The sequence below is a fragment of the Bos indicus genome, chromosome 23 (genome assembly GCF_029378745.1).
Source record: "Bos indicus isolate NIAB-ARS_2022 breed Sahiwal x Tharparkar chromosome 23, NIAB-ARS_B.indTharparkar_mat_pri_1.0, whole genome shotgun sequence".
In the NCBI taxonomy this organism is placed as follows: Eukaryota; Metazoa; Chordata; class Mammalia; order Artiodactyla; family Bovidae; genus Bos; species Bos indicus.
Genome location: NC_091782.1, coordinates 22,839,275 through 22,866,592, shown reverse-complemented (window position 1 = coordinate 22,866,592; position 27,318 = coordinate 22,839,275).

Sequence of the window (27,318 nt, the reverse complement as noted above, 5' to 3'; positions counted from 1 at the left end):
ACTATATACTTTTTCTTGAGTAAATATTTTTTGCTTCTCCCAAAGAATTTTTTGTCTTATATGTTATTAAATTTATTGCATAGTTAAAAATATTTTTAATGTCTATTGGATCTGTAGTGACTGCTAGTTTTTCATTCCTGCAATTGGTGATTTATGTCCTCCCTCTTGGATTTTCTTTATCAGTCTAACTAGTGGTTAATTGATTTTAAGAATATTTTCAAATAATCTCTTTTCAGTTTAATTTTTTCTACTGTTTTTCTGTTTTATATCTTTAGTTTGTCATTATTCTTATGATTTCTTCTTTCTCCTTGCTTTGGATTTGATTTTCTCTTCTTTATTTAGAATTAAAATTTGAATTTTATGTCATTGATTTATGACATCTCTTCTTTGCTAATATTAATATTTAATATGGATAATTCCACTCACTATAGTGTGGTAAGCTCAGTAGAGCCTATATTTTCCACTAATTACATCTAAAACTCTGGAAAAATATCAACAGCAACTATTTAAGGAATACTGGAAAGTAAATAAAAATGATAAGGAGGTGAGTTTCCTTTGTATTTTCTTATTCCTCTCACAGCCCACACTTAAAAGAGGGACCAAGTCATGTGACTGTAGGAAAATGGTGGCATTGGCAGCTAAACTCCAACAGAATCCCTGTTTGGGATTCCCTGGGCATTGAAATCACAGAAATATGAAATCCAAGTGTTGTCATGATATCAATGAGTATATGTGCGTGTAACTGTGTGTGCTGAGGAGTATGATAATGATTAAGGTAATATCATTTACCACCAATATCATGGACTTCACTAGGTCAACTAGGCACTAGATGTAAATGTAGACTGCAAATTAAAAAGTGTTTTTTTTTTTTTTAAAATGAGGACCACTTTAATAATGATTCTGTTGATGACGAAGACTGAGGACTTACACCTTGGGCAATTCTCTGATATAGAAATAGAAAATATGTCTCAATAACTCTGGAAAGGGAAAGGAGGTGGAGTAGGAGGATATGGAGCTCACCCACCACCATAAACATATCAGAAATACATCTACATGTGGAACAATCCTCACGGAAAAGACTTGTGCAACCAAGGCTGTAGGAAAGATCCATACAGAATCAGGTAGGAAGAGAAGAGAAACAATCAGATTGGGACCTCCACCCCAGAGAGAAACCTCAGAAGAATATGTTGGGCACCCCATACTTGGTGTCCAACACCAGGAAAATAAGTCCTCATAAGTGGTTTGAAAACCAGTGTAGGAACTTCCTTGACAGTCCAGTGGTTGGGGCTTTGCCTTCCAGTGAAGGGGTTGTGGTTTTGAACCATGGTCAGGGAGATAAGAATCTCCTCAAAACATAAAACAGAAGCAGTTTTGTAACAAATTCAATGAAGACTTGAAAATGGTCCATAAAAGAGTCTTTAAAAAAAGAAAACCAGTGGAACTAACAGGAAGGCTGTAAGAAGCACAGACTCTGTTCATGAAGAGCGTGCACACACTTTCGCACTCCCACACGAGGCAAAGGCAGGAGATTCAAACTCCCTCCGGCTCCAGAAAGTTTCCTGAGACCACCCTACTGCATGCCCAGCCTGACCAGTGTCTGCTCTTTCCCCACTTGTTCCACAGAGCAGCTTCGCAGTAGGGTAAGTGAACATCCAATGAAATAAATAATATTAGTTATCATATTAGAAAACATGATAACCTGCTGGGGAACAATTAATTTATGTATTGTAGTAAAAAAGCATGACTCTTTGAATAAGTGGAAGATTTGGAGCACAGTGAATGCAAGCATTTTAGTATATTTAATAAAATATAATTTGGGAATTTGTTTCCTTAGTGATAACAAATCCTTATTTCCCTTGTGAAATAATGATACGTACTGTATAATTGACATTGCATCCAACTTAAGTTAGCAGAAATTCCAAAAATTATTTATCCATTCATATTTATAAACTTCATCCAAGCAATAAAACAGCCCATATGGCATCCCAAAAGGACCTTGAAATGACAGTGAGACTACAAACAGAACAGATTAAGTTTGCATGTATTTATTTGCACAGTTTTAGCCTTTGTTGAGAAAAAGATTAGCTTCATGAAACATTCTTTTATCATAGTTAGCAACTGAAAGATGAAGTTGAATTGCTAGCAATTATGTAAAGCCTGGGCTTTCCTGATGGCTCAGTGGTAAAGAATCCACCTGCTATGCAGGAGATGCAAGAGACATGGGTTCAATCCCCGGGTCAGGAAAGATCTCCTGGAGAAGGAAATGACAATGTACTTCAGAATTCTTGCTGGGAAAACCCAAGGAGAGAGGAGTCTGCTAGGCTACATTCCACGAGGTCACAGAGTCGACACAACTGAGCATCTGAGCATGTATATACAGCCCATCCTATGAAATATAGGCCTATTTCATAAAATTTATGGATCCAAAGTAGAATCTCAAATTATAAACAAACAAGTTAACTATACTCTCTAACTTAACATTTTGTCTGTGTGCATTTGCCTTTAATCTGATCATCAACATAATCATTTATTTTTTTATTTTACAGAGGTCTAGTGTGATTGCCTTAGGAAGCATAATTACAAACAAAGCTAGTGGAGGTGACGGAATTCTAACTGAACTATTTCAAGTCCTAAAAGATGATGCTATTAAAGTGCTTCATTCAATATGTCAGCAAATCTAAAAAACTCAGCGATGGCCACAGGACTGGAAATGGTCAATTTTCATTCCAAGCCCAAAGAAGGGCAATGCCAAAGAATGTTCAAACTACCGTAAAATTGCCCTCATTTCACATGCTAGTAAGATTATGTTCAAAATTGTTCAAGCTAGCCTTCAGTTCAGTTCAGTTGCTCAGTCGTGTCTGACTCTTTGCGATCCCATGAATCGCAGCACGCCAGGCCTCCCTGTCCATCACCAACTCCCGGAGTTCACTCAGACTCATGTCCATCGAGTCAGTGATGCCATCCAGCCATCTCATCCTCTGTCGTCCCCTTCTCCTCCTGCCCCCAATCCCTCCCAGCATCAGAGTCTTTTCCAATGAGTCAACTCTTCGCATGAGGTGGCCAAAGGACTGGAGTTTCAGCTTTAGCATCATTCCTTCCAAAGAAATCCCAGGGCTGATCTCCTTCAGAGTGGACTGGTTGGATCTTCTTGTAGTCCAAGGGACTCTCAAGAGTCTTCCCCAACACCACACTTTAAAAGCATCAATTCTTCGGCGCTCAGCCTTCTTCACAGTCCAACTCTCACATCCATACATGACCACAGGAAAAACCATAGCCTTGACTAGATGAACCTTTGTTGGCAAAGTAATGTCTCTGCTTTTGAATATGCTATCTAGGTTGGTCATAACTTTCCTTCCAAGGAGTAAGCGTCTTTTAATTTCATGGCTGCAATCACCATCTGCAGTGATGACACTGTTTCCGCTGCTTCCCCATCTATTTCCCATGAAGTGATGGGACCAGATGCCATGATCTTCATTTTCTGAATGTTGAGCTTTAAGCCAACTTTTTCACTCTCCTCTTTCACTTTCATCAAGAGGCTCTTTAGTTCCTCTTCACTTTCTGCCATAAGGGTGATGTCATCTGCATATCTGAGGTTATTGGTATTTCTCCAGGCAATCTTGATTCCACCTTGTGTTTTTTCCAGTCCAGCGTTTCTCATGATGTACTCTGCATAGAAGTTAAATAAGCGGGGTGACAATATACAGCCTTGACATACTCCTTTTCCTATTTGGAACCAGTCTGTTGTTCCATGTCCAGTTCTAACAGTTGCTTCCTGACCTGCATATAGATTTCTCAAGATGCAGGTCAGGTGGTCTGGTATTCCCATCTCTTTCAGGATTTTCCACAGTTTATTGTGATCCACACAGTCAAAGGCTTTGGCATAGTCAATAAAGCAGAAATAGATGTTTTTTGGAACTCTCTTGCTTTTTCCATGATTTTCAGCAGTACATGAACTGAGAACTTCCAGATATACAAGCTGGGTTTAGAAAAGACAGAGGAACTGGAAGTCAAATTGCCAACATTTGTTGGATCATAGCAAGAGAATTCCAGAAAAACATCTACTTCTGCTTCATTAACTATGCTAAAGCCTTTGACTGTAGATCACAACAAACTGGAAAATTTTTTAAAAGATGGGACTACCATACCATCTTACCTATCTCCTGAGAAACCTGAATGCAGGTCAAGAAGCAACAGTTAGAACCGGACATGGAACAACAGACTGGTTCCAAATTGGGAAAGGAGTACAAGGTTGCATATTATCACCCTGTTTATTTTACTTATATGCAGAGTACATCATATGAAATGATAGGCTGGAGAAATCACAAATTGGAATCAACATTGCTGGGAGAAATATTGACAACTTCAGATATGCAGATGATACCACTCTACTGGCAGAAAGTGAAGAGGAACTAAAGAGCCTCTTGATGAAGGTGAAAGAAGTGAAAAAGCTGGCTTAAAACTCAACATTCAAAAAATGAAGATAACAGCATCTGATCCCATCACTTCATGGCAAATAAATGGGGGAAAAATAGAAACAGTGACAGATTTTATTTATTTTTTAATTCCAAAATCACTGCTGACAGTAATTGCAGCCATGAAATTAAAAGATGCTTGTTCCTTGGAAGGAAAGCTATGACAAACCTAACAGTGTATTAAAAAGCAGACACATCTCTTTGCTGACAAAGGTCTGTATAGTGAAAGCTATGATTTTTCCAGTAGTCATGTACGGATGTGAGAGTTGGACCATGAAGAAGGCTGGGCACCCAAGAATTGATGCTTTCAAATTGTGGTGCTGAAGAATACTCTTGAGAGTCCGTAGGACTGCAAGGAGATCCAACCAGTCCATCCTAAAGGAAATCAGTCCTGAACGTTCATTGGAAGGACTGATGCTGAAGCTGAAATTCCAATACTTTGGTCACGTGATCAGTCAGTTCAGTTCAGTTCAGTCACTCAGTCATGTCTGACTCTTTTCGACCCCATGAATCATAGCACACCAGGCCTCCCTGTCCATCACCAACTCCCGGAGTTCACTCAGACTCACGTCCATCGAGTCAGTGATGCCATCCAGCCATCTCATCCTCTGTCGTCCCCTTCTCCTCCTGCCCCCAATCCCTCCCAGCATCAGAGTCTTTTCCAATGAGTCAACTCTTCACATGAGGTGGCCAAAGGACTGGAGTTTCAGCTTTAGCATCATTCCTTCCAAAGAAATCCCAGGGCTGATCTCCTTCAGAATGGACTGGTTGGATCTCCTTGCAGTCCAAGGGACTCTCAAGTGTCTTCTCCAACACCACACTTCAAAAGCATCAATTCTTCGGCGCTCAGCCTTCTTCACAGTCCAACTCTCACATCCATACATGACCACTGGAAAAACCATAGCCTTGACTAGATGAACCTTTGTTGGCAAAGTAATGTCTCTGCTTTTGAATATGCTATCTAGGTTGGTCATAACTTTCCTTCCAAGGAGTAAATATTTTTTGATTTCATGTCTGCAGACACCATCTGCAGTGATTTTGGAGCCCCAAAAAATAAAGTCTGACACTGTTTCCCCATCTATTTGCCATGAAGTGATGGGACCGGATGCCATGATCTTCGTTTTCTGAATGTTGAGCTTTAAGCCAACTTTCTCACTCTCCACTTTCACTTTCATCATGTGATACAAAGAGTCAATTCATTGGAAAAGACCCTGATGCTTGGAAGGCTTGGAAGGCAGAAGAAGAAGGGGATGATGGAGAACATGATGGGTGGATGGCATCACCAACTTAATGGACATGAGTTTTAGAAAATTCTGGGAAATTGTGAAGAACAGGAAAGCCTGGTGTGCTGCAGTCCATGGAGTTGCAAAGAGTCAGGTACAACTTAGTGACTGAACAACAACGAACTTTGATTGAAAACTAATCATAAGTTTGATTTATAACTGACTTTAAATCACAAAATTATATATAATCAACTAAATAATCATGTGAAGATGATGGAACAGATATTACTGTTTCTGTTTTTCTTATGTGAACACTGGAACTCAGAAATATTTACTGATTTGTGCAAGAGTGGACAGTCAACTTTGGGTAGAGTCCAAATTCCATTCCATGACTTCTAATTTCAACTCCTCCATTCTTTTCATTCTCAATCTCCCACCAAAGCTGAATATTTATTCTTGCTCATCAATCTATTTGTCCCGGCCACTTTTCCTTCAATATCCAGTGAACCAAATACAACTTTTCTCAAGCCCAGGCTGATATCTTTCCTTCTCTCAACAAAAAATACTCTACCACCTGCCTGCTGAAGAAGATCCAGAATACCAAGCAAATCTCCATGCATTTGTCCTGCCATAAATCATCTGAACCACTCACCCTTTCCTTTTTCAGCTTCAGAACAAATAGTGTACCTTCTCCTGCTCAAGGCTGATCTTTCCACTTGCATCTTTAATATCATCTTCCCTCCTCCTCTTTGGGACAACCTGACATTGCTGTTGTTCTATTTTGTCCGTCTGTACTGGATTCTCTTCCATATAAAAAAAGGTGATGTGAGAGTCAAGAAAAATGGAAAAGAGTCCTACATTGGCTCTACCTACCAACTTGTGCTTATCTTTTCTGTAAAATACATGTTTCAGGAGAGAAATAATCTCAATTCCTCTACCCCTCCATCTTTATTTATACTTCAGGTCGCAACACTTAGGTACCACTTCAGTGAGTTCCTAATTGCCTGTCAAAGGCTGTTCTTCACCCCTTTTTACTCAAATCGTCTGCCAGCATTTGACACTTTATAATTTTCTGTCTCTTAAACTCTCCTCTGTGAGTTCACCTCACTTTCTGATTGTTGGTGCTTCCAGAACTTTGTGCTTGACTCTCTTCTATTTTCATGTAATATATTCTCTCTAAATCATTTCTTCCATTTGTATGTCAACAGCTACCATCTATAGATCAGTATCTCAGTGGCAGAAATACTTCACTAAAGTTCATGATCCCTCTGACCTACATAAATACTTAGATACAGATGCCACTTAGATACAGATGTACAGCTGGGTTCCACCTTTCTCAACTGTGTGAAAAGCACTGCCATCGCCATGTGGCCTTTTTTTCCTACATGCTCTCTTCTCTTACAATGACCTTCCCATGGCTCCGACACTTCTTTACTTCTATCTGCCTAAAAAATGCCTACTTGGCCTTTTTGGACATGCATGTAGCTTGTGTGATCTCTGTTCCCCAACCAGGGATTGATCCAGGGCCATGGCAGCGAAATTGCATAGAGTCCTAATCACCAAACTATCCCACTACTTGACTTTTAAATTTCAACGAGGAGTCATCTTTCCAGTGAAATCTTTCTTTGTTTCCACAGAATTTTTGTGCCCACATCTATCTTGGGTCCTATTATACTTTACTTTTTTTCTCATATTACCAGATTATAAGTCTTTCAAGGTCAAAGCTCACATATCATTTAGTGTTTCATTCCCAACATCCTTAGGCTTCCCTGGTGACTCAGATAGTAAAGAATCTGCCTGCAATGAGGGAGACCTGGGTTCAATCCCTGGGTCAGGAAGATCCCCTGGAGAAGGCAATGGCCATCCACTCAGTATTCTTACTGGAGAAATCTGTGGACAGAGGAGCCTGGTGAGCTATAGTGCATGGAGTTGCAAAGAGTCAGACACAACTGAGCAATTAATGCTTTTACTTTCCCAACATCTAGCAAAGTACATAGTAAAAATTAAACACTATTTGTTATATGAATGTTTTCCTATAACTTTTTCTGGCACAATAGTATGGACTCTCTAATAGAAATTGAGTAAAAGTGTTTATGTGGTTAATTCTGATCTCTCTATATAGTCCCTTTTGCATCCATTTTATCCCACGTAAAATTGCATGAAGATTTTTATCTATCCACAATATAGGAAAGAGTCCAGGAATGTGACAATGTTAAAAATAATATCAAAAACTACTAATTAATACGAATTACCTACAATATGTTAAAACAGTAAATATGAAAATTTCACAAATCCTGCCATTTCTAATTACATAGGATGATTAGAATTACAGGCAAAACTAGGGAGATGTTTCTTCTCCATCATTACTTAGCATAATTCAGCACTGTGTGTATATACCTTTACCTACTTTCTTTTCCAAGAGCAGTTTATGGGAAAAAAAGACCAGTAAAAAGAATCAATTCAGCAATCCTTGTGGGCAAAGAAGACCCACAAGGAAGATATAGATTTGTTTGATTTTCTCATCTTCTAATATATTGCTTGTTAACTCAATACATATGATGATTTTTTTTTATTGAGACTATCTAAAACACCACCATCAGTTATTATTTTCTAATCATTTGCAATTTTTTTTAAACTGAGTATAATCAATAATTATCTAGGGAATATGTTTATTCTCTTTAATGCTATATTTATCCATATATTTTTTACTTCATGTTTAAAAGTATAAAGTCATAGTACACTTAAAAGTCTATCCTTTAAGTGCTATTAATCCATTTTTTAATGAGATGACTCAATTTATTTATGGCTGTGTGATTTTGATATCTAGGAGACACTGGCATTTATTTGTGACCAGATATGGACTTACAAGGTTGGATTAACCTTGTGCTTGCCTCTTCATTACTAAAAGTCCTCATTTTTAGATAATTTACCATGCTGCTAGTTCTAACTCTAGTTGAGTGAGGATGCTTTAGGTGAAGGGGGAAAAGTGCACTGAAATGTCAAAGTTCAGCAGTTTTCTTGGTCTTGTGATTCATTCCCTAAGTGAATTTGCTGGATGTTGCTGCCCTGGAAGCAGAAATCTGATTCATAGGAAGAACATCATATAACTTGTGACATTTCTCTACTTTGAAGTACTGCCACTTTGAATCAGAAAATACTTTTTCCCATTTTTCAATCATCATTTGTTTGATGCCTATACATTAAAGTTGGTTTGAAATTTTTTATATTTATTTATTATTCTTATTTGCTATTTGTCTTTTCCAGGATGAAAAGTAGTATCAGAAGTTACAGAATATATTTAAGTGAAAAATTAAGGTCATCTCTTAATTTAAGAGAGTAAATGACCAAAATTATGTGTCACTATTTCGTAGCTTTTTAATTTTATAAATATTTGGTGTCCCTACCAATCTTGCTAAAGTCGGTCCGACTCTGCAACCCCATGGACTGCAGCATGCCAGGGCTCCCTGTCCATCACCAACTCCCGGAGTTTACTCAAGCTCATGTCCATTGAGTTGGATGGTAATGCCATCCAACTATTTCATTCTCTTGTCCAACTATTTCATTCTGTTGTCCCCTTCTCCTTCCACCTTCAATTTTTCCCATCATCAAGGTCTTTTCAATGAGTCAGTTCTTCACATCAGGTGGCCAAAATATTGGAGTTTCAGCTTTAGAAACAGTCTTTCCAATGAATATTCAGGACTGATTTCCTTTAGGATGGAATGGTTGGATCTCCTTGCAGTCCAAGGGTCTCTCAAGAGTCTCCTCCAACACCGCAGTTCAAAAGCATCAAAAGCATATTTCTTCATAGTCCAACTCTTACATCCATACATGGCTACTGGAAAAAATATAGCTTTGACTAGACAGACCTTTGTTGGCAAAGTAATGTCTCTGCTTTTTAATATGCTATCTAGGTTGGTCATAATTTTTCTTCCAAGGAGTGTCTTTTAATTTCATGGCTGCAGTCACCATCTGCAGTGATTTTGGAGCCCAGAAAAATAAAGTCTGACACTGTTTCCACTGTTTCCCCATCTATTTGCCATGAAGTGATGGGACCAGGTGCCATGATCTTAGTTATGTGTACTATTCCTAATGTATTCTGATAAGAATTACATTTATATATGTCCGTGGATGCAGTCCATGGGGTCACTGAACAACGGACATGACTGAGCGACTTCACTTTCACTTTTCACTTTCATGCATTGGAGAAGGAAATGGCAACCCACGCCAGTGTTCTTGCCTGGAGAATCCCAGGGACAGGGGATCCTGGTGGGCTGCCGTCTATGGGGTCACACAGAGTTGGACACAACTGAAGTGACTTAGCATGTCCACATTACCTATTTTTTTTTCAGGTGAACAAAGCATGTGTGATTTAAATACATATAAATACTATTTACTGAAATGGAAAGACTTTAATCGGCTTGATTGTTTTAGATGAAAGTCACAGGTTACCAGAGAAGGCAATGGCAACCCACTCCGGTGTTCTTGCCTGGAGAATCCCAGGGACAGGGGAGCCTGGTGGGCTGCCGTCTCTGGGGTCGCACAAAGTCAGGCACGACTGAAGCGACTTAGCAGCAGCAACAGCTGGATGGCATCACCAACTCAATGGATGTGAGTTTGAGTGAACTCCGGGAGTGGGTGATGGACAGGGAGGCCTGGTGTGCTGCAATTCATGGGATCACAAAGAGTCGGACACGACTGAGCGACTGAACTGAACTGAACTGAACAGGTTACCTTATTCAAATTGCCTAACTAACACATAGATATGGAACCTAGAAAGATGGTACTGATGAACCTGTTTGCAGGGCAGCAATGGAGACGCAGACAGAGAGAACAGACTTGTGGACCCAGAGTGGGAGGGCGGGGGTGGGCTGAGTTGAGAGAGGAGTATGGAAACATATATGTTACCATATATAAAACAGATAGCCAGTGAGAATTTGCTGTGAGAATAGCTCAAACCCAGTGTTCTGCAACAACCTAGAGGAATAGGATGGGGTGGGAAATGGGAGAGAGGTTCAGGAGGGAGGGTACATATGTTTACCTGTGGCTAATTCATGTTGATGTATGGCAGAAACCAGCACGGTATTCTAAAGCAAATATTTTGCTATACATTTTTTTTAAGGCAAAAAAAGAATGTTACCAAAAATCTGGTTTCTTTCTATCTCTACTCTCTTTTAACTCTGGCTTATTCTAGTGGTGGTTAATCTTGGGAGGCAAAGGTAATGATCAGAAATTCCCAGGATGATGTTTCCTGGTTCATAATTGGCAGGGAAGAGAATGATGGTGTGTTTCCCAGCATTCCAGTGAAATAACAGGAAAAGACTGACTCAAAAGACGTAGGTCCTAGTCTTACATTCAAAATTGGATATACTGCTCTAGAGATAATATGGGGAGTTGGTTAGTTTACGCTTGTATTGCTCCATTCCTGAGGCAATAACTGGCCAAGGCATGAGACCGAATAATCAAACTTCATCATTGAAAATAAAAGGCATTATCAGTTTCATAAAAGTCTCATGGCTGATAATTGGGCTTAAAGTTATCTTTAAAACAATCAAATCAGAACACTGATTACCGAGAGAAGATTCAAATAAATGGTGACCTCACAGATGCCTAACATTGTTTATTCTTGAACATGTTTTAACTTGAAAATAGAAATGATTTGATATTTCCATGATTTTTTAAATGAGTTACATCCAAATAGGGTATGTCAATCCTAAAAAAATATACTCGTATGCTCATCCAGTTATCCAAAAGAGGCATAATTGCTATGTAGACTGACAGAATTTCACTTAAGAAAGCAGAAGGTAATTGAGAAATGCCCTGCTGTTTTCTTAATTGTAATTGTCATGCAAAGCCCTCAGAAATAACTGAAATTTAGCAACTCATTCTAATTTTTAAGAGTTCAAATTTCTTAATGATGGTGATGACAGATATCAACCTGAGGGGAGTTTTTTAATGTAATTTGAAATTCACTTTCTATTTTGAGCAGCTTTACAATGTAATAATACCTGTATGCACAAAATTTTATTATAAATAACTACATATGCCAGCAAATTTGGAAAACTCAGCAGTGGCCACAGGACTGGAAAAGGTCAGTTTTCAACCCAGTGCCAAAGAAAAGCAATGTTCAAACTACCGCACAATTGAACTCATCTCACATGCTAGCAAAGTAATGCCCCAAATTCTCCAAGCCGGGCTTCAATAGTACATGAACTGTGAATTTCCAGATGTTCAAGCTGGATTTAGAAAAGGCAGAGGAACAAGAGATCAAATTGCCAACATCTTTTGGATCATCAAAAGAGCAAGACAGTTCCAAAAAAACATCTATTTCTGCTTTACTGACTATGCCAAGGCCTTTGACTGTGTGGATCACAATAAACTGTGGAAAATTCGGAAAGAGATGGGAATAACAGACCACTGACATGCCTCTTGAGAAACCTCTATGCAGGTCAGGAAGCAACAGTTGGAACTGGACATGGAACAACAGACTGGTTCCAAATAGGAAAAGGAGTATTCAAGGCTGTATATTGTCACCTTGCTTATTTAACTTCTATGCAGAGTACATCATACCAAATGCTGGGCTGGATGAAGCACAAGCTGGAATCAAGATTGCCAGGAGAAATAGCAATAACCTAAGAAAAGAATCGCCAGTCCAGGTTCAATGCAAGATACAGGGTGCTTGGGGCTGGTGCACTGGGATGACCCAGAGGGATGGTACGGGGAGGGAGGTCTGAGGGGGGTTCAGGATGGGGAACACGTGTACACCCGTGGTGGATTCATGTTGATGTATGGCAAAACCAATACAATATTGTAAAGTAATTAGCCTCCAATTAAAATAAATAAATTTAAATTAAAAAAAAAAAGAAATAGAGAGTAACCTTGTCTTGAGAAGAAATTGCTGCTCAGCTTTAGATGTGGTAGAGTAGAAAGAAAAAAATCTGCCTGACTCTGACTTATAAAAAAGAATGAAATTTTGCCATTTGCAACAGTATGGATAAACTTGGATGGTATCACTCTTAGTGAAATAAGTCAGGAAGAGAAAGACATATACTTTATGATTACACTGATATTGTGATATCATATGTGGACTCTAAAAAGTAAAACAAACTAGTGAATGTAGCAAGAAAGAAATACACTCACAGGTAATAGAGAACAAACTAGTGGTTCACTACTGGGGAGAGGGAAGGGGGAAGGGGGAAGATAAAGGCCGGGGATTAAGAGGTGCAAACTACCATGTGTAAAATAAATAAGCTACAGCACCGGGAATATAGCGAATATCCTCTAGTGCCTATAAATGGAGTATAACATTTCAAAATTGTAAATCACTATGTTCAATACCTGAAGCTTATATAATATTGTAAATCAACTATATTTTAATTAAAAAAAAAACCTGCCTGGAAAAAATTTTAAAAAAATTAAAAAGCAGAGATATTACTGAGCCAGCAACGGTCTGTGTAGTCAAAACTATAGTTTTTCCAGTTGTCATGTATAGATGTGAGGGCTGGACTAAAGAAAGCTGAGCACTTGAAGAACTGATGCTTTTGAACTGTGGTATTGGAGAAGACTCCTGAGAGTCCCTTGGACTGCAAGGGGATCCAACCAGTCAATCCTAAAGGAAATCAGGCCTGAATATTCATTGGAAGGACTGAGGCTGAAGCTGAAACTTCAATACTTTGGCCACCTGATATGGAGAACTGACTCATTTGAAAAGACCCTGATGCTGGGAAGGATTGAGGGCAGGAGGAGAAGGGGATGACTGAAGATGAGATGGTTGGATGGCACCACTGACTCAATGGACATGAATTTGAGTGAGCTCCAGAAGATGGTGATGGACAGAGAAGCCTGGCATGCTGCAGTCCATGGGGTCGCCGAGTTGGACATGACTGAGAGCCTGAACTGAACTGACATATACATGAAACAACTCATATATGTATGTGAAACTATCTGCACAGTCATTTCTCAGGGATGATAGTCAATGATAGCTAATGTTTCCAAAGTTCCAGTCTATTACATGTCTGCATAGAAACTTTTGCTTCTCCAATTCAATGTAGCATGAATAGAAAAAAAAAATTTTCTCAGTTTCTTGTGTTATCTCCTGGATTTTCCAGAGGATAAATAATAGAAAACTTTAGATTAAAAATAAGTCATAAAATTAGCCTAATAAAGCACCAAGAATATATAATAAACATTGATTGGATTTATGTGTACATGGGTGCTTGAACTGGGTTTTTGTTTAATGATATCTATTTATGACTAAGTGACTATTTATGAAATTTAAAATGAGTACAGTTATATATAAAATACCAAGTGTGTAAAGAATAATTTTAAGCCCCTTAAATTCTACCACACAGCAGAGGTCTGTTAAATATTGTATTATCTCTTCTTTCCTCGTGTCGTCTATTTTATCTGGATGGACTGAGTGATGGAAAAACATGTAAAGGTATACTAAGCCTGGTTATGTGAAGTAAGGAGTTGCCTTAAGGAAAGTACTGGAGATGTATTTTTCTAGCCTCAGAACTTCACCGGTCACCCACTTGGCACACCTAGTCACACTTGGCATCCATGGCTGCAGACACCGAATTTCAATTCTCTGCTGATTCCCAATAAACCCATCTTTTCCAGAGAAATATCTAGCAGTCTTTTGGTTGCAAATCAACAGTTCTAACCTGAAGTGTACCTGAGCTGAAATGAGGAGAGGAATTGGTGGCAAGTCAAGTTCAGAATTCTGTTTACTGATTGGACAGGACACCCAAAGTATTAATGAAGAAGGGCTGTGTGTGCAAACTGAAGAAACTTCAGATTGAGTAACATGTCATAGCCCTGATGATATTTTATCCAGTGGCTGCGAAAAATCTTTCTTGTTGAATAAAATGTAAAGGAATGACAGAAACATTAAAATGACTGTTTCATTCTGATCACAGTTTTTTAATAACCATCTTATGGCTGGACCAGCCCTTGATTCTCATAATGACGGCAAGATGCCCTCAGCAATAAGCATAAGGAAACTTTGAAAAAAACAAAAAGAACATTTTTCACTCACAGTTCCCGGTAAGCACACGGATACACCTGGGGCCAACCAACAAGATCACCGGTAGAGAAGAGAAACCATGTGCCTGGGATTCTTCTTTTATTGGGGTCAAAGAGTAGGGGAGTAGGGTTTTGTGGGCTTGCTCTTAATTAGTGAATTTAAAGCATAAATGCAAGAACTTAAAGCATTTAAGAGAAAAGCAAGTGACCCAAATGTCCAGTTATCTAAATCAATCAGGTTCTCTAAAACAAAGGAGCCTCACAGGGGAGGCAGGGGCTGCACAGCTTGGCTCTTTATCCAGTTGTAAGCTGGCAACATGTTTATTCCAGATAGCCGCCTTTGAAATGGATGCCTCTGCAATCAAAGCTTAAGGCATACTTTGCATTACAATAAGACCACTGTCAGGGCTTACTCTACAATGGCATATTTATGGCATAACATATAAATGCATTATGTAGATGTTAATGCTAGTGCTCAGTTGTGTCTGACTCTTGGCAGCCCCATGGACTGTAGCACACCAGGCTCCTCTCTGCCCACGGAATTTTCCAGGCAAGAATACTGGAGAGGGGTACCATTTCCTACCCCAAGGGATCTTCCCGATCCAGGAATGGAACGTGTGTCTCTTGCGTCACCTGGGAAGCCCCTACATAGAAGCTAGAAGGAAAGAAATTATGGTGTTAAATATTCTTTTTTGAATATGGGATTACGGGTGATTATATTTTTACCTCTATTTTCCAAATTGTAATTAGAGAGGTTTTTTTTTTTCAGCCACACAATTGTATCTTAAAACTGAAATTTTTAAGGTCTACATCAATTTATTTTTTCTATGCATAATAATCTGAGGGGTCATCATATTTATAATAACAAAGTTTTTATCTGAAAATATAAGTTCTTTGATACCAGAAGACTAAGTTCTAAAATGAATTATACTGCCCTTAATAACTGCATGACCCTGGGGAACACAAAATTGCTTTAATCATTATTTTTCTAATTGTAATTGTTAATAACATAGTAATTATATTGATAAAAAAATAAGATTTGAGAATATGTTTGCTTATTAATTCATACATACAGATATATTTTTGCTTTATGATTATATACAAAATCATATATGATGAACTTCCCTGGTAGCTCAATTGGTAAAGAAATCGCCTGCAATGTGGGAGACCTGGGTTCGATCCCTGGGATGGGAAGATCCCCTGGAGGAGGGCATGGCAACCCATTCCAGCATCCCTCTCTGGAGAATCCCATGTACAGAGAAGCCTGAAGGGCTACAGTCCATAGGGTCTCAAAGAGTCGGACACGACTGAGCGACTTTCACTCACTCACATATGATATGCTTATATTTCCAGTAGCAATAGTTTTATCAATATATCTTCAGTTCAGTTCATGAAGAAAAGAATCCAGTTGTTCATAACATAGCTCTCTGTATATAGGAAGCAATCAACTTCAAGACTGATATTTTTGATACTTTATACCTAGCAAAAATGATAATGTGTAGTAAAACAAAGGTATACGTAGTATTTAATTTTTATGACCACTGTACCCACATTTATTAAGTGACAGCAATGTGCACTTAGGTAGAAAAAGTTGTTCCTGTCTCTACAATATGAAAGAGGAGAAATTTAGTACATTCAAAACAGATTCATTCCTTTGTCATCATTCAGATTTTTAGTCATTTAATGTCTAATGGTTTCCCTATTAAGTATATTAAAGTTCTCTTTGTTAATCAATATTGATGAATACCATTCATCTACATTATAAAGATGAAATCTGCACTTACAATTTGCCTCAGTCTTTCCCTCAAGCTTTCTTGTAGTAGGTATAGTACAATTTTCAAAGTAAAATATAATTGTGTTTTATTTTTGTTCTATAACTAAAATAAAATCTGACTTCATTTTACAATGCTTCTATAAATAGGAACACTATTAATATGTATAAGATTATAATTTTGTAACCATTTTCATAGGCGCTTCCCTGGTAACTCAGTTGGTAAAGAATTCATAGTATGAATAACTGTGCCTGTAGAAAGAAGAGATTGGAGCTACAGATAAAGACAGGGTTTCCTCTCTCCAAATAATTATTTTATTAGAGACTATTTCCTGAATCCAAAACAAATACCATTTAAATTCCTTACATTTGATTAAATGGTTAAAAGTAGACTGCATATGGCTTTTTTTAATAGCTAGAATATATATTCATGCTTTTTTTTTTTTCCCCAGAGAATGTTCAGGAGAGGTTTTTGGAGTACTCACATGCTAGTCTCTCTCTTACTCTCTCTCTATTTCTTTGTTCTCTCCTGCTAACATGTAGAAGTTTTACTGTACGGAACACTCTGGGATTAAAGTCATTGCTCCATTGTCTTCTAGTATCCAGTGCTACTGCAGAGAAGTTTGACACTAGCTGTACTTTTCTCATTGAATGGTATACTATGCCTTGATCCTCTCCCCTTGCAACCATGGAATCTTCATTTTCATTCCATAATTTAGAAATTTTATGATGATATTTCTAAGAGTAAATCTTGAGCTTTTTTGTTTTTTGGTTCTTTTTTGCTTTTTTTCCCCTTAAGACTAAATTTCTCTCTTAAAAAATTAGAATTTCTTCTCTGCAGAATTTTATTCTAGCATTTCTTAACTGTTTTTATCACCTATTTTTTTTCCTATTATCTTTCTCAAATGTCTCTTCTATGAGATTTCTACTTATTTTTGTTCTTGTATTTTCTCTTTATTTGCCTTTTTTCTTGTTGGTCATTAACATATTTTTTACAGTTATGTGCTCTTATTTTTCCAGTCACTTTTTTTTCTCAAATCAGTTCCTTCTTTTATAGACTCACTGTTCTCTAAAATTTCCCTAAAGATACCAATTTTTATGCTTTTCTTCTTTTACATTAATTTTCATGTTCTTCAGGTGTTAGCATTTATTTGTTATTTCTCTGGGCTACTTGCTTTCATCAATGTCTAATGATCTTTTCAGTTAATATGTATATGTATTAATGACTAAAAGACTATGCTGGTAAATACAGCTGTTGGGTTTTTCTCTAAAAATTCACTCACCAGTCCCTTCACCTCCAAGTGTTGTATGAGTCATTGTAGTAAAGGGGGTTTAAGTGTTTTTAAGAAATTTGAAGTCAGCTCCTGACCAGTTCCAGGTGGCTAAGACTTGGAACCACCAACCCTAAACCTATGTCTGCACAGTTGTCTGATAAATGACATTTAGCTGTCAGAAGGTGGGAAACTCCACCCTCATATCATGCCAAATGCCTCCATTTTTGAACATGCACCCCGTGAAGAACAATGTAACCCAGATACACCTGCCCAGCACACTGCTTAGTTCACCTTGCCCTGCCTTCAACCACCTTTCCCTGCACCTAAGACCACCCTACTTCTTTATTTCATTAATATCTCAACCTCTCACATTCAGGCAGGCAGATCTGAGGTTTGTTCTCCAGTCTCCTCACTTGGCTGCCTTGTCAGTAAAATCTCTCTCTAGGCTGCAAACCCTGGCTTCTCAGCATTTGGCTTGCCACAGGCTGAGCAAAGAAACTGGTTCAGTAATAATCTTAACCAAAGGTTTTAGAGACCCATCCTAGATTTTGTCTTTGCAATGAAGCCCTTTCTTACTTTGAGAATCTTAAAGAGAAAGTTATGAGAAAGACTTATTTTCAAGCCCAAGTTCTGTCTTCTTTATATGTCCTCTAAAGTTTTGCTGAAAACAGAACAATTCCTTTTTTTAGCTCTCCTCTGCTCTCATTTTATCATAGACATTGAGGAAAGTCAGAAGACACTTTGCAAATTCTGCCTAAAAATCTCCTTAGTTAAATTCATCCGTTCACTAGATACAGTTTCTATTTTCCATGTTACTGCAAACAAACTTTCTATCACAGTGGAACAAGTGTCCTTTCCCCTCCATCCCGCAATAGCGTTTCTACACTTTTAAGGCTTCCCTGACAGTCTCTTTGAAAATCATCTATCTTCCCACAATCATTCCGAGGCCTTTTAGGCTTTCACTAACATTGTCCTCAAAGTCATTCTGGCCTCTACCTGTCACATCTCTCCAGTGGGACATGTTTCAGATTTCATTACAATAGTAGTTTACTTCTGCTGCTGCGGCTGCTGCTAAGTCACTTCAGTCGTGTCCGACTCTGCGTGACCCCATAGACGGCAGCCCACCAGGCTCCCCTGTCCCTGGGATTCTCCAGGCAAGAACACTGGAGTGGGTTGCCATTGCCTTCTCTGAGTTTACTTTTAAATACCCTAATTTTTTTCAAAAATTACTCCAAAATATAGTGAAAGTCAATCAGTTGTGTCCAACTCTTTGCCACCCCATGGACTATACAGTCCATGAATTCTTCAGGCCAAAACACTGAAGTGAATAGCCTTTCCCTTCTCCAGGGGATCTTCCCAACCCAGGGATCAAACCCAGGTACCCTGCATTGCAGGCAGATTCTTTACCGGTTGAGTTACCAGGAAAGCCTAGTGAAACAATACAGACATTTATTAAATTATCCCCTTTCTACTGATCAGGAATTTAGATAGGGATCAGTAGAAATAATTCTGTTTCCCACTATCAGCTGGAAGACTCTTCTGAAGGCTCATTCACTCAAGTCTGGCAATTGACATTGTGTTTTGAATGGGGTCCCAGCCCCCCTCCAACTTGGGTCTCTCCATGTGGGCCATTGTGAACTTCTCCCCAGCTTGATGACTAAGCTCTATGTGTGAGAAGGGGAAAGAGGGAGACAATGAATGTGGTCTAGGGGGAAGTCCTAACATTTCATGATCTAACCTTAGAAGTCAGGCACTGTCACTTCAGCTACATTTTAGTTGCTGAGACTTAAAAAATACTGTTCAGGTTCAAGGGCAAGAAAAAGAGGTCTCTTCCACTTCAGGAGATCAATGATGATCTAAAGGAGCATGTGAGACTAGAAATATTACCATGACTATCTTCAGAAAATAAAATGTGCCACATTTGGGTCGAATCTAGGCACTACTTTCCTCTATGGTGAAAGGCAGTAAGAGAGTGGGCAGCAAAAAAATGTATTCTACAGTCTAGGACCTTGGAATAAGAGCATCTTAGCAAAAAGTTCTCTTTCTCTCTTTGTATCATTCTTTGTACCTCTAAAATGGTTCATTACATCTCTGGAATCTCCAAGATTTAGAGTGTGTGTGTGTGTGTGTGTGTGTGTGTGTGTTATTAGGGATACCTTCTGTCTTTTTGGTTTGTTTGTTTCATATGTCTTCTGTTGCCCTGAGTGATGAGCAGCCAGAGATCCTAGAAATGATCATTACGGGGATGACTATGGTTCTGTTTTGTATTTGGCCCAAAGTCTAATCCAAATAGAAGCTGACAGTAAATCAACAAGAAAAGGAGACCTGGAACACTTCCCTCTGTGTAAGAGTGCTGACTCATTTCCTCATCACATTAGAGGATGGATTACAGTGAAGGCTCCTATAGTGACAAAGAGGATAAGACTATGTGCTAATGGGCCTTTTTGGACTCTGTTTTCTCTGATTCAGCAACATTTCATGGCTAAAGCAGCATAGATATTGATTTATTTGTCCATCTAGCTATATAACTATAATACAAGTGAATACAGTATTTTTTTTTTCCTGATAGACCTTAAATAATCATAATGAGGATATAATAGTATAATTTACATAATTGGAAAGAGGAGAAGTTTTTTACAAAAGAGAAGATGATTGTATCATATCTTACAACACAGCAAGAAAAAGTTTATACTTATTCAGTTTGATCTGGTGATTTTTATTACTATGTCAAAAATTATATCAAAGTCTTTTGAATATAGATCTTTATATTATGTAACGCATTTATAAAGTAGTGAAATTTAATAGTGGATCTATATGAAGACTCTGGGGCACTGCTTAAATTCCATGAAGCTAGTATTAAGCAACTGGAAAAGACATGTAATCTAATTCAGAGAGTAAATGTTAAGCCACCTCTATGTGTTGGTCACAGTAAGGAATTCTAAGATATCTCTCTGATACCCACCAGGGTTCTTGGCCTTCCTCAATCAATAGAAATTGACTAAGGTCTAGACAAGAAATTCAGCAAGACTTTACTGGGGACCCTGCTGCAAGAGAGGGGAGTGAGAACAAGATCCATGTTCCCTTGCTCACTCTCAAAGGTGTGAAGAGCTGGCTCCTTCTGTGGGGTGAAGGTAGAGTTGTTCCCTGTATTCAGGCCAGAGGGTTGGTTTAAGTGTTTTGCCCAGCTCTTTGTGGTGCTGAGTGCAGAGGGCATGCTCAGCACCGTACTTTGACTCTTGACCCTTGGCAGTTACTGCTTCTGGGTCTTTTTGCAATCTGCAATCTTTTGTCCAGAATTTGCCCCGACTCTGAACATATTTACATTTGGTCCCATATAGTTTCTTTGTATTTTGTTGCGAGAGAGGTTTATCCAGGTGTAATCATTGCTGTACTTCAGCAAAGGGTCCCAGGTCTCAGCTTGTCTCATCTCCTTCAAATAGATTAAACATGCAAATAATTCAAAAACTATTGTCCACCTGCTGACCTTGATAGATTCAGCACAGAGCTAGGCAGTCAATATTCAGAAAAGACTTCCCTTGTCCTTCAGAGATTTTATCATTTATTTAGAAGATCACTAAGAATAATAAAACAAAACAAATAAAAACATTAATATGTAAGATAAACATTTTAAAAAATAAACCACTAATATTAGATTTATGAACTAGAAACACAATTATATTTCTCAATGAAAAAGGAACAGGGATTACTGTAGGGTGAGGTATTTGAAAAGGAGAGAATTTTAAAGTCTCAGAGAGAGTAGGGTTTCCTCGGGGGCAGGAGGAGAGCAAAAATGAGATGTGGGGGGAATGTGCGAGAACACAGCACAAGCGCAAGTGCCAAGCTGGAGTGAGGATGAACGTAACATCTGTAGCCAGCAGCAAAGAAGGACTCTTGATATGAATAAATTGCTATTATTTATAAGCAGCCTGGTGGGTGACAGAGAACTATGGAAACCTGAGGACTCGGGGCTCTGGGGCTCATCCCCGCCTCTGCCCACCGCACTGGTGTCTTCCCTGTGCAACAAAGACAGCTACCAATGTCCAACCTGTGGTCGTAGAAATTAAACCACACAATGCCAAAGTCTGCACAGAGACCTTAAGTGGTAAAACAGCATCTGTTTTCTATTCAGTATCTCAATGTATTGTGGGTAACGGAGCTGCAACAGTCACATAAGCCTTCAGCAGGCAGCCGGCTGCTGCAAACGCAGTATCGACACCAGTGACTTGATGCCTGAAGTAGGAGAGACAGGTTGGCTTTGCTTCAGGAGTTTCCTGACACAGTGGGTTGTGTTCTCTTTGAAACATGGCTAAGGCATTGAGCCTAACGGAATGTATACGAAACGAGAGTGGAAGGTGGTGGAAAGATCACAGAGTCTGGAAAAGGATGAATTGGTTCAAATATTGGCTTCATTGCCCTCACAAAATGTGTCTTAGGCAAGTCACATAAAGCCTCTGGATCCCAAAGGTAAGAATAAAACTTGTCCTTTTTACCTTATAAGTTTACTGTGAATGTCATAACTTGCAAGGAAAGAAACTATAGAAATGACAAAGCACTGTACCAACCTTAATTTTGCTCATTTTCCTATGGATAAATGAGACCCAAGTTTCCTTCATTAAATTCCTGTCCATGTGTATTCTTCTGTCATACTTTAAGATATATTACTTGCATATGTACTTGAGCTCATTCCTACTCTTCTATCATACCTTAAGATACATTACTTGTTAAGTATATTTAAGCTTATTCCCTTTCTATAATTCCCAGATACACTTAGGTGCCAATTCCTAGGGATTCTTTAGCCTTAAGACTAAAACTGAACAAAAATTCGATTAGTATCTAAGAATCAGGGAATAATTGAAAAAACATATTTTTGATTTGCAGTAAATCTCAAGGGAAATTTGTTCAAGTCTATTTCACTCTGCACAATAAGAACACAGAATTCAATGGGATTTTCAGAAATATTTAACTCTAAATTGTTCCTACTGAGCATCGCTATTCTATAAACATTATCTGCATTTGAGCAATTGTCAGAGAATGTTTAGGTCAATGGGTAGTTTTGGTTTCTTTCTTTTTTACTATTCTTAATTTGCCAAGTTTCTTCCTTAGCTCTCCCAGAAATAAATAGGAAGCTTTCTTTCTTTGAGTCTTAATTCCATGCTGCAGCCAATTTGACTCAACCACAGCTATGCTAAAAGTCAAGCCCTAATTGTCCTAATCACAAACTTTCCCCAAAATAGCCTATAAAAAAACTACTCCTCTGTTAATTCTTAGTCACCCGCTCATAGTTACTGTAGAGGGATATTGGCTTATCTCATTAACACACATTCAGGCAAACACAACACGGCCCCTTTTGGGCTTATCTGTCATTTCCTCGTGCTTGTTCTCTGCCAGCAGGAGGACCATGCGTAAATGCCAGCATATGTTCTGAGCATCTCTGTAGATCACAGCTGTATACGACACTATCTCCTCTTTACTGGGTCAGAACACCGTGGAACAAATATATCTTTAGCAGCTAAGTGTTTTCATTGTTATTGCCACATACTAAAGCACACATATCTACAACACAGCGAACCGACCATTTATAATTGAGTGAATAAAAAGCAGCTGAAAGCCAAAAGCTGGAGAATGAATTAAAATAGTACCATGGAGAAAGGCATTGTAACCCACTCCAGTATTCTTGCCTGGATAATTCCATGGACAGACTATCCTGGCGGGCTACGATCCATGGAATTGCAAAGAGTCAGACACAACTGGGCGACTAACACAGCAACAAATAGAAATAAAATGCAGACATCTAGCCTCTCAAATAGTTGATTTTGAAGTTCAAGAGCCCGCTTAATGATTGTATTTATGTTTGTATATAGCAGATGGCTGGGAACACACAGTGTCCATTTAATCTTTAAAGCATTTTGAAAATAGTAGGCAACTAATGGTGTTCTCCTAATCAAGGCATGTCCTCCATATGTCATCCAGAATCTGTTTACTCACTACTATTATTGTCTCCGTTCATGTTGAACTAGTTTATTACATTTCTCTTTTCTTTTTATATGATTATGGTAATATTACTTAATTTGCTTAATGTGGTGCCAGTGTCTTATGGGCTGGGGGACAATCAGAGTGGTCAAGTAGTCCTGAACATCTTAGAAGAGAGACCCTCCACTCTTTGACCCTGAGGACTCTAAGGGAAAGCAGACTGAATGTGAGATTCTACCCTCTACCCACTCTGGCCCTGCAGCATGGCATGCAGGATCTTACTTCCCTGTCCAGGGATTAAAGCCATGCCCCCATCATCGGAAGTGTGGCGTCTTAACCACTGGACAACTAGGGAAGTCCCTGAATGCTAGATCTCTGAAAATGCTCCCAGCATTACAAGGCAGAAGCTTTTCACAGAGAGAAGGGTAGTGATATTAGTCTTCATTATCAGTCACCTTTAGCAATGATTCTGTGAAAACTATTTCTATGGGGGTCAATGTACGAAATGTTAGGCTGTATCTAAGAAGAATTGCTCACAGTTCTGGGAGAAAATTGACTGTAGCCACAATGCTTAGGCTTAATGAATTAGGATGAGGGTTGAACAATTAGCTAGAGATGACTGGAAGATAGAGCCACCATAACTAATCAACAGGGGACAGGAAAACCAAATCAGTCCAAAAGCTATCAGAAATATTCATACTAAAAAGGCATTTCCATTCAACTTCACTGAATTACGGCCATGACTTTCAAGAGAGTTTGATTGCTTCGTCTTCCAAGAGAAGAGTCATAAAAAAGCATCTAGTGACAAGAAGGTACCCCTGAACTCCAGTCCTTTTATAGCAACTGAAGTTGTCTCCGTATTTAGAGAATGGAAAAGAAATTTCCAGCACTGTCAAATTTGGATTTTGGGGGCCTACATACACCCTTTAAAACTCAAATTTACTTTTGAGTTTTAGTTAGGACTCATTCCTATACTTAGTCATAAATATTTATTGGGCATCCACTACAAGTCAGACACAGCCTAGAATATATCAATGAACATCACAAAGAATCTTAGTCAGGGAATCTCTAGACAAGTGAAAAACTGTTCCATAAATAGGAAGAAGTAGAGTTCATAAAGGCTAGCAGCATTTTTCACATTCATTTAGCTGGTAAGAAGTCAAGCCAGGATTTGAATCCATAATGACAGCCTATATTTCCTACTGAGCTAATATACTGGTAGAGTTGAGACTACATATCTAAACTAAGTACACACAAACTCACTGGCAATTTCCTACACAGAATCTATGTCTTTTATACCATATGAATATAACATTTAAAAAAAGTTTATTCCCAGAAAATTCTCATGTAACATCATGGCAAAATAATAATAATAGTAACTTTGCTTCAATAAAAATGGATAGAACTGGGACATCCATGGAGGTCCAGTGATTAAGAATCCGCACTTCCACTAAAGGGGCCATAGGTTCCATCTATGGTTGGGGAACTAAAATCCCATATACCTGCACGGTACAGCCAAAAATGAATGAATACAATTTAAAACTAAAATAAAATTCAGTTTAAAAAATTAAGAATAAATGAAAATAGGGTGATATCAATAGTGATAAATGTTCTGAAGACAGTTAAAGTAATGTGGAGAAACAAAAAGAATGGCTTGAAGAATTTAGAGACAATGATCAAAGATGACAATATCCAAAAAGTACAAGATATTCCTACTTAGCAAGGAATTATCCCACCTAAAATACTAACCTTTCCCTAGTTGAGAATCATGGATCTGTAATGTCAGAAATGGCCTTTAGCACACCTCGACCTAAATTCAGGTTTTCAGACTCCCCAAAATACCAGAACAAAGAGAAATGTCAAAAACAATTACTTTGGGACTAACCTGAGAAGCTGAGGTGGATTTATCACTTTTGCAAATGTTTTTTTTTTTTGTGTGTGTGTGTAATAAAGTTTTATTAAAGTATAAAGGAGATAGAGAAAGCTTCTGACTTAGGCATCAGAAGGGGGTAGAAAGAGTACCCGCTTGCTAGTGTTAACAATGAAGTTACATACTCTCCAGTGAATCCAAAGAATGTCTGGAGGTTGTAAAGACCTCATCAGACCTACTCCCATAATTTACATTTTAAGATAACAGAATTAGCCAGAAGGTTTAATCCAAAGTCTGTCCTTAATCCAGAGACTGTCCTCAGGCAGGGTACATTATTGTTATATAATCCTAAGGAATGTGGAGAAAGAAAAAAATTTGTCCTTTCTTCCTCCTTGAGAATTCCAGACCCCTCTCTCCTTGGGGACCCCTAGACTCCCTATCAACCTGCCTAGGAAATGACTCTCTCATTCCCCCCTTTTCTTTTAGGAGAATTATGTTGCCTAGGGAAAAGGGGCGTCATTCTCATTCCATAACTACTTCCGAGCTGACAAGCGGCGTTGTCCCTAAATTGGTGAGGCAACTTATTCTCCTAATCCTCATATTGAGGATATCTGATCCAGGGGCCCCAAATAGTAGCTGGAGGAAGCTACAGCAGTGGCAGGAGTTTGAGCAACCATCTGTAACTTAAAAGCTTTCATGCGGCTAGAAACAAATTCAGTTATACAATTACAGATGCAGGGAGCAAACAGCAAGAACAAAACAACCAGAATCAAAATTAAAAGTCACATTATGTCCATAGTTAAAGTACAAAGTGTTGCACCAGTCCATTTTAGGGTTGGTAGATGTCATCAGATGAAGAAGAGGCATCACATGTGATTGTTGTCGAAGGTATTCACAGACTTGGAGAAAGTCTTTTCCTTGAAGTGGGGATGTCCACCACGGGAAGCCTTCCACTGACGAAGAGGGGAGCGCTCCGCAGACCCAGCAGTTAGACCGATTGTGGAATGCAGCATAAGAGTGAGCCCAGGACAGGAAGACATTGTCTTGAGGATCCAACAGCAGACTCACGATTTTTGGAGTCAGCAGAAGTAGACTCACATAGATTATCAGGCCCATCCACTGCCCTTTGCTTAACTCTAGAGTTCGGGTCAGAGCCACAAGCTCCGCTAACTGAGCACTGGTTCCCTGGGGGAGAGATTTTGCTTCTAAAACCTGTTCAGCAGTCACCACGGCGTAACCTGCTTTACGCTTTCCATCCTGAACAAAACAACTGCCATCTGTAAATATTTCCATGTCAGGATTGTCTAATGGGATATCCTTTAGATCCTCCCGAGCTGCATAGTTTAAAGTTAGGAATTGAGAACAATCGTGATCAGGTGTTTGATTTTCCTTCTCAGGAAGGAAAGTGCCAGGATTTAAATTTCCACAAACTTTAAGCTTAGCTTCTGGTCCTTCTAACAACAATGACTGATACTTAAGAAGCCTACTGTCTGTCATCCAAATATTAACCTTAGAATTTAAGATTCCACTCACATCATGAGAAGCCAGTACAGTAAGGTTTCGTCCATTAATTATTTTTAAAGCTTCAGGTGCTAATAAAGCCGCTGCCCCAATTACTCTTAGGCAGTGGGGCCACCCACGTGAACTTTTGCAAATGTTAATTACCAAGTCCATGGACACTTAGCTGAAAATGAGAAACTAGGTTGGTTTGGTG